General features: G+C 52.7%; 1 pseudogene; it reads right to left on the reverse strand.

Moving 5' to 3' along the window:
- Positions 1-364: 364 nt before the first annotated feature.
- On the reverse strand, positions 365-4,156 carry LOC142432643 (sialic acid-binding Ig-like lectin 10; annotated as a pseudogene).
- Between the last annotated feature and the right edge of the window lie 5,023 nt (positions 4,157-9,179).

The following is a 9,179-nucleotide window of genomic DNA, read 5'->3' on the forward strand; positions in this document are numbered from 1 at the left end:
ATAGCAGCCCAACTCCTCACCCCCTGTGCTCCCACGACACCTCCATCACTAAAAATAAGACCCCAAAAACCTCATAAAATCTGGGACTTGATTTCCATTGGACGGAGAGTACTGAGATGGTCTGAAAGATCAGACACCCATGTAAAACAGCAGTGATGGAGTTGAAGCCCCGTTTTCTGGGTTCCCCACAAATCTTGTCACCCATAGTAATGGGCATGTGGGTGAGTTTCCTTCCAGTCTTTTCCGTGTGCTAATGAACCCACAAGGGGACCTTGTGGTGCATCCCTAATTGGATGGATTGGGTGTCGGTGTCAGCGAGGAGTATTGAAGTCCATGGGCCGCCAGAGGAACCAACACATCTGTCTCAGAAGTACTCAGGGTCAGCATGCTCCTTAGAAGTGAGGATGGTGAGATTCTTTGTCTCACTCTCTTTGGACAGGTGGCCAGGAGAGACCAGTCCCTGGGGAAGAACAGCACACTTGAAGGGCTAGAGGGACAGCAGACAAGTGGAAAGCCCTCGAGGAAATGGACTGGCACCGTGGCTACAGCGATGGGCTCAGACAGAACCTCTGTGAGAATGGGGCAGGGCCAGACAGTGTGACTCAGAGACGACCCCACGACACCCTACAACAAGCAGAAAAACAGAGACACAGCCCAGCCTCACCCCTTCCTGATTGGCTCCATCTCAGTCAGACCCAGATGCAGGCCTCTGACCCGCTGCTCTGGCTGCTCTCTTTCTCCCTGGTGATTGTACCCGTGTGCTCCTGCCTGAGCTAGTCCTTTGCTTTAGCCACGGGCTGCACTACCTGTGGGCCCAGCCAACCCATGGGTCCTGTTGCCATAGAACGCGTGCATGGCTAGAGTTTGAGGCTCCATCAGGACCTGCTTTGCCAAGCACCCCTGCTCCTGGCCTCTGGTACCCCTCAACTTCTCATCTCCCTGCTGGGCTGCCCCACCCTGCTATGTCAGAGGGCAGAGTCTGCTGTGTGCTGTCTGCTTCCTTTGAACCAGCCTGTGTGGGTTGAAGGACCTTCAGGACACGAACAGTTCCAGGAAAGTGAGTTGAACTGAGTCCTCAGTACTGCTGTGTGGACTAATTAGCTGTCATTTTCCTTCTCAATATCTACACCTATCCTTTTATTTATATAATCGTAAGTTTCCTAGTTTTGTTTCTCTAGAGAACCCCGCCTAAGGTTGAGTCCCAGATCCAGCTACTGTCTACTCAAGCACTCATACACAGCCCAGTGTTCCTTAAAATCAGAGCCCGAGCCCAGGCTGCTCACAGATATCAGTTTGACCTGGGTTGCCAGAGGCAGTGCCAGGATTAGAATCTCAGCCTTGAGCAGGAGTAAGTCTGTCAGACAGAACTGGAGGAGTGAATTTAGAAGAAGCTGCTAACCACGAGGTCAGCAGTTCAAACCAGCAGCGGCTCCTTGGGAGAAAAATGAGGCTGTCTTCTCCCATCGAGAATTGCACTCTTGGAAGCCCACAGGGGGACTTCTACCCTGTCCTGTGGGGTCGCTATTAGTAGGCATTGACTCGATGGCAGTGAGTTGGGTTTTCAATTTGGGGAATTAGATATGGGGATACTGTCATACTCTCAGAGTTGTCCAGTCACCTCCCAGGACAAAGGCTATTTCCCTGTGGGCAAGAGGAGCCTTCCAAGAGGAGTGGGGAGGGGCATACTACACCACCTACTGAGTCTGAGAAACCCACTACACTGGTATGGAAGCAAGGTAGGGGTCTGGAGTCTGATGTGTGTGTGGTGGTTGGGGGGAGGGCGGCAGGGTTGCCATTGCCCTTGCGACAGGCTCCCTCCTAGCTCTGAACTCTGACTCCAGGATCCCCAAACACACTGTCCCCAGCCCCAGAAACCTACCCTCCCACACGCACATTGCATCCAGAGGCTCAGCCACCTCTGCTCGGGGCTCATCCTGTGGTCAGCTCAGCAGCTGAAACACCCTCAATCCCTGGCCCCCACCTGAGGCAGACTCAGCTCTAGAGTTCTGGACCCCGAAGCAGGGGACATGAAAGCACCCTGTTGTCCAGGACACTGCTCAGCCTGGCAGGGGGTCTGCTGTTAGCCACACAGAAAAGGCTCAGGGACTGGTCCTCCAGGAGCAGGAAAGATGTGCCATTCCCAAAGTGTTTCAGGACCAGGGCAGGGGGTAGGCAGCAGAGCTGAGGGCACCTTCCTATACCAGGCTTCTGGACACCATGATGGGATGTAGCTTCTACTGAGGGCACCCGCATTTCATACCCATCCTGTTTGCTCAGGAGACCATGATTTTAGGTTCCCTGAGGGCCTGAAACAGAGACTGGGCCAGGGGGTGGCTGGCTTAGGTGGTCAGGGCTCTGCTCGGGGAATGGCGCCACGGGGATATGGGGCAGAGCAGGGAGCCCCAGAAACCACCACTCTGCTATCCAGACAGGTGGGGACCTGCTGCCATTGCTCTGGGGGCAGACCCCTCCCGGCTCTGCGCGCCTGACTCCAGGACCGGCCCCCACCCCCGTCCCTGCCACCATTGTCCCTTCTCGGGAAACCGGTCGCCCACACTCACATTGCACAGAGAGGTTCAGCCAGCTCTGCTGGGAGCCCAGCCTGTTCTCCGCTTGGCAGGTGTAGCGCCCCGCATCCCTGGCCCCCACCTGAGGCAGCTCCAGCTCCAGAGGGCCGGACCGGGTGGGAGAGGACGTGGAGAGCACCCTGTTGTCCAGGACCCAACTCAGCATGGCGGGGGGCTGGCCATCTGCCTCACAGCGCAGGCGCAGGTATTGGCCTTTCTGGACTTCCACGGAGTCTCCTTGGGGCTGAGGGGCTGGAGGGGAGAGAGGAAGGTGGGCTTCCCACTCTCTACCACCCACAAACATTTTTTAACCCCCAAAGAGTGCTATATTCGTCTTCGCAAATCACCACCGCCCTTCCCCCCAGGTACCTGATGCATTGGTCTGGGAAATGCTGATGACAGGATCCTTGGGGGCATCTGCAAGGAGTGTGTGTGATAACATTTGGAGAAATGGTTTCCCCAGAGTCACAGAGAGCACCCCAGGAAAGGAGGCGTGACTGTCCCTGGCCTCGCCTGGGGCCATGCAGCCAGCACTAGCTGGGCCCAGAAGAGTGGCCCAGCCACCTCCCAGGGTAAAGGCAGCTTCTCAGGACACACCACTCTGCCCAGGTTCCCCCCTGGACCCGAGCCTGCTGGCTGCAACAGCCGTTTCTCACCTCCCTGTACAGATGGCCTGTCCCCACCCCCCAGAGTCCTGCCCCTAACTCACGGTCCACCTTCAGCTGGATGGTCCTTTCTGCGCTCACTCCCTTGTTGGAGAATCCCACTCGACAGGAGACCTCAGTGTTGTGGTCCTGGAGTCTTGGGGTGAAGGTGAGCTCAGAGAAGAAAAGGGAGGTTTGTGGTTCAGGTTGTTTGGGGGAGAGAGCCACTCCTGTCCAGGAGAACGTGGGTTTCGGACAGTCTGCAAATACTCCAGGAAACAGACAGACTAGCTTTGCCGGGCGTCCAGGCTCCAGCGTCTCAGGGATGAAGACATCCGGCTTCTGTGTCAGGCCTGGGTCAGAGAGAGGGAGATCCTAGGCCCAGGCCCACTGCCCGACCTCAGAGTCTGTCCCTGGCCACCCGGCTGGGCCGGCTCTCCTACCTGTCACTTCCAGAGGCATCGGGTAGTTTATGTAATTATATTTCAGAATTCCTCTCTCCACTCGAAAGAAGTATCTGGCTGTGTCTTCCCTCCGCGCATCTCTGATCATCAGTGAGCAGCTCTGGTTCTGGGGGTCCCCGAGCAGCAGAAATCGGTCCTGAGTCCCCAAGTAGACCCGGCGAAGTGGGTGGTTTGTGGCCACTGGAGCCCCGGAGATAATGTCGGTCTCTTCCCGGAACCAGTAGCCGTAAGCTGGGTCAGAGTCCTTCCAGCCTTCCCGGGGATAGTTAAAGGTGCAGAGTATGGATATGCACAGGCCCTCCTGCACCGTGGCGGAACGCTGTACCTGCAGATTGTATCTCCAACCCTGGGCCAGGGACCCTGAGGGGAGACAGAGGCTTTTCCTGCGACACACATACATCCACCTTCACCCCTTGAGACCCCTCTGGTTCTCAGGCCACTCACCCCCCAGCAGCATGGGCGGCAGCAGCAGCAGCAGCATCTTGGAAGCAGCTCATGGCCCTGATGCCGGGGCTGAGTCTGGGCTAGGGCAGAAGAGGAAGCAGCATCCGGAAGCTGTGCCTGGGGACTGAGCATAAAGTGAACTTCTGCTCCAGACACCCTGGGACCCACACTCAGTAGCCTCTCCATTCCGCTCTCCACCGCTCAAGGGCTCGCCATCTTTCGGGGGAGGGGTTCAGGGAGGTCATGGCTTTGGACTTGCTGACCTGGACCTTCCCATGTCACCTTTGTGGGGTTGGGGAAGGGAAGTCTGGGATCTGAGTGGAGACTGGGCAGGGGTGGATGTAGATGTCTCCCCACTGGGCCCTGGACCATTGAGGAAGCAGAAGTGAAAGCCCTGAGGAAGCAGAAGTGAGAACCCACAGTGAGCGCTCTTCTCACAGGCTCTGGGAGCCCTGTTGGTCTGGTGCTTACAAATTGAGCTACTTAGCCTCAAGGTCAGCAGTTCAAAACCACCAGCCGCTCTGAAGGAGAAAGATGAGGCGTTGGACTCCCGCAAGGAGTTGCAATCTCAGAACCCCCGCGGGGGAGGTCGACCCATCCTGGAGGGTCCATCTGAGTAGGCATGCACTCGATGGCACTGTTTTCACTGTGCTGCTGGGCAGAGCTTCTCTGTGGTGAGATGTGTGATACTAACTGGTCTTGGCGGTTTCTCAGGCCTCATAGGCTGCCGGTCCACATGCTTGTCTAGAGCTTGTATTTGTGATTGGGTGGTGTGAGCAGGAGCCAGGGCTCTGAGGAGGAGGTTCCCTGGAGGCCCGGTATTTCGAGATAAAAAGCCAGATGTCCAGTTAGGAATAGACTCCCATTTAAACAAGGAGGCTACTATAATTTATTTATTAGAAATCATTTTATTAGAGACTCCTACAACTCGTATCACAATCCGTACATACATCACTTGTGTTAAGCACATTTGTACATGCATTGTCCTCAACGCTACTTTCAATACAAGAATATCTCAAATATTATGTAACAACCAACTACAGTAAAAAGAAGAACTCCAATTGATATGGGTTGGAGGATGTGTGTTTGCATTTCAGGTGGGTCTGTGCTCAGGAGTGGATCTGCTGACTCCCATGCTCATCTGAGGGGGAGTGAAGCACGCATTTGCCCAAGTGCTGTGCCAATTTCCACCCCTTCTAGAAGTACAAGGGTGTTCCAGTGCCTTCCCATCCACACCAACCCTCAGTGTTCTTAAGGTTACTTTAAACAATTTCATCCAAGCTGGTGGCAGTGTCCTCACAGAGCACTGCTGTTTCTAACATAAATATCCTTAGCCACTGCCGGAGCTGTGCGTCTTTCTGTATGCTTACGGCCCATTGGACCATCCTGTTTTCCACTGGGCAGTCTGCCTTCTCCTTGTTGATTTCTACAAGATATTGATAGATTCTTTAGATACCCTGGATATAAGTCTTGTGTGATCCATCAACATTCTACCACTGTCTTCTCCCACCAGAGAGTTACATTTAGAAATATATTTACATTTAAATATAGAGCGTGTCCCCCCCCCCACGTGATCACAGCAGATGGACGTGTCCAATAGAGTTACGGGATGTAAGTGTCATGGCCCCTGCTGAGATCGACACGTTTAACAGTCATGCTTATCCTACTTGGTGAACTAATGCATTCCGAATGATGTCACTACGAATCCACTATTAGGAAATGAGACTCTCATGGATTTTAATAGAACAGTATTGAAAAAGCGCACCCCAAAACCAGTCCTGATGAAAGGACCGTTGGTCAAGTTTGGGTGTTGTCCCAAAGAAGTACACATAGTCATCTTGGCGTGAGATTGCAATTGTTTTCTCTTAACCTAAAAGTATCCCCCAAGTGTTCTTCAGGCCAACCTGTCCGCCAGAGCATGGTGCTGTCCACCCCAGGCTGTGTGGGATCAGAAGAACAGCAGGTATTTGAGAGGTTACCTGTGGTAGTTACATGCTTTCACGTCACTCTAAAGATAGATACAAGTGCAGGGGTGGAGTCTGGACTGTCAATCAGGCACAGCTCAGAGGTACCTCCTGGGTGGGCTGGGAGGTTTGCTCGATGTGTAATTATTTCTTGAAGTCTCTTAAACTTTACAGGAGTGTCAGTGGATTTGTTTCTCTAGTCCAACGGGGCTAACACGGAGACCCTTGTGACAATGAGTTTGTTACTGAGAGAAGGTGCAAGTGACTGTACAGCTGGAACATCATCAGTATCAATCCTTGGCCCATGTAGAGACTTATTTACAATGCATGCCCTCAACAAAATATAATTAGAAAAATATTTTTTTTTTAAAGGTCTACTTCTCCGTGGACCTTACGAACACTTCCCTTTTTTCTCTGTGACGTGCGTGGGAAGTACTTGAGCCTGGATCTGAGCCCAGGAATGTCCAAATATGACCATCCAACCACTTTGTTGTGGGTTGAACTATGACCCCCCTTAAGAGATAGGTTCACGTTCTAACTCCACTAACTGGAACGTAGCCTTAGTTGGATACAGCATCTCTGTGGGCGGAGCTCGCTAAGTTACCGTGAGGTCGTACTGAAGTTGGGTGGGCCTTGACCCAAGAACTGAGAAGAGAGGAGACGTAGAGCAACATCTCTTGATGGTCATGACTTTGTTGGTTGGTGGTGTCCTTCACGTTGGTCCTGTCCCACAGAGGACCCATGTGTACAGAGCACAACTGCTCCATACAAGGTTTCTATTTCTTGTTAAAAATGTGTAAAGACATAGAGTTTGTTGTGCTAAAACATTGACCTTGTGAAGGCAAAGAGGAAGAGTTGTATTGTGCTGCTGCTACAAGCCAAGGAATGCCTAAGTCAACCAGAAGCTGGAAGAGACCGGGAGAAGGACTTTTCATCCAAGTCTTCAGAGAGGACGTGACTTTGGCAACACCTGTGTTGGAACTTCCAACCTTGGGAATGGTGAGGGAATGAATGTCTATGGCTTCAATCACCCCAGCTGGTGGACACTTGTTATAGCAGCCACAGGAAGCAGAGACCCACTCTGAGCAGCTCCCCGTGTCCGTGGCCTGGAGAGCAGGGGTCTGTCCCCGAGGCCACATCCATCAGGAATGCTCTCACGGGGGCTCTCCACAAGCCCTCACTTGGCGAGTCTGATCTCTGAGTACTCGGTGGTGCTGGGGGTCTCCTGTTCCTTGATGTGCTCTGAGCTCCTGGACTGCGGCTTTTGGAAAGGGACAGAGGCGTAGTGAAACTCTTGTTCCTTGACCTGCTTTGATCTCCTGGAATGTGGCTCTTGGAAGGTGACAGAGGCGTAGTGAAACTCTTGTTCCTTGATGTGCTTTGAGCTCCTGGACTGTGGTTCTTGGAAGGTCACAAAGGCGTAGTGTTCCTCCTTCAGGGCGGGGACTGCTGCGGTGGGGCGTGGGTCATCTGCGGGGCTTCCTGACCAGGATTCATACAGATGACCCTGAGTGGGATGACAGTGGGTTGAGAAGCAGACATGTCTGAAGAAGGAAACAAGGATCTTCAAGGCACTTGGGCAGATGGACATTTATTTATTCATTTATTCCACACATATTCCTGAGGATTCGTCATTCCTGTGTAATTCTGACAAAATTCACTTCCTCTAATGCAGTGGTTGGCAATCTGCCTAATGCAAAGACCCTTTAATGCAGTTCCTCATGTGGTGGTGACCCCCAAACCATCAAATTTTTTTGGTTGCTGCTTCATCACTGAAATCTTGCTATTGTTATGAATCTGACAATCCCCGTGAAAAGGGTCATTTAAATCCCAATGGGGTCAATACCCCCAGGTTGAGAACCGCTGCTCTGATGTCCTGGGGGAGCCCTGGTCGCACTGTGGTTATAGGTTGGGCTGCTAAAAGTTCATGACAGTTTGAAACCACCAGCTGTTCCTCTGGAGGAAGATAGGCTTTCTACTCCCATCTACCCGTGGGGGCAGGTCTACCCCATCCTGTAGGGTCGCTGTCAGTCGGCATGAACTCCATGGCAGTGAGACAAAGGCTTTCTATTGCTATTGCTATGGGAGTGCCATGAATAACTGCAAGGCAAGCAGTTCTAAACCACCAGCTACCCTGAGGAAGAAAGATGCAGCTTTCTACTCTTGAATATCTACCGAAGGGGCATCTAATGTCCTTGACGGCTAGCTGAAAGATGGAGCTTCAAGCCCCTCCACATCCCTGGCCAGAAGAAAGGTCTGTTGACCTGCTGCCCCTACAAATCACCCTCTGACAATCGTGAGGGGCCTTATTCTAACAAGGGATCCATAGGGGCTGACGCCGAGCCCTCAACCACTAGCTGGTGGGTAAATTCCTGGCTCTGGGAGATGGAGGAGAGGGCGAGGCAGGGAGAAGCCCAGCAGGAGGAATGGAATTGAGTGAGAGGGAAGGACAAGTGGAGCTCAGTCCAGGACATGTTCAATGAACCCATTGGGATCACCCCCAAGGAGATGTCCTTCTGGGACCCTCGATGAAAGGATGCTCGCATCACTCACCTGGGGGGAGGTGTCCAATGCAGGATGGATGTCATTCGTGTGTGCTGCCTTCTCAGCCGACTTCTTCTTGAGGATCTTCATTCTGAACAAAGAGATGGAGCCTTTCAGCCAGGCTGGCTCTCAGGTAGGAACCCGGAAGTGGTGATGCAGCCAGAGCGCTGAGGGCTGTAGTCTACCCTCAGATGTGAAGACAGGGCTCTTCCTCATGCACCTCAGGAATTAGGTGTTGGAAACAGACCCCCTCGCTAAGATGGGGGGAGGCTAATTTATTGACATTCTTCTTTGCCCTTGACTATGTATATACATCAGTGTTGGGGCTCAGCCGGTTCGCACTGTTACCTAATGTCTTGGTTGATTTGGGTGAACTGGTTCACACTGTTAGCTAATGTCTTGGTTGACTTGGGTGAACTGGTTCACACTGTTAGCTAATGTCTTGGTTGACTTGGGCGAACTGGTTCACACTGTTACCTAATGTCTTTGCTGAGTTTGGTGAACTGGTTCACACTGTTACCTAAGGTCTTGGCTGGGTTGGGTGAACTGGTT

Source organism: Tenrec ecaudatus, chromosome 18, assembly GCF_050624435.1.
Source record: "Tenrec ecaudatus isolate mTenEca1 chromosome 18, mTenEca1.hap1, whole genome shotgun sequence".
Lineage (NCBI taxonomy): Eukaryota > Metazoa > Chordata > Mammalia > Afrosoricida > Tenrecidae > Tenrec > Tenrec ecaudatus.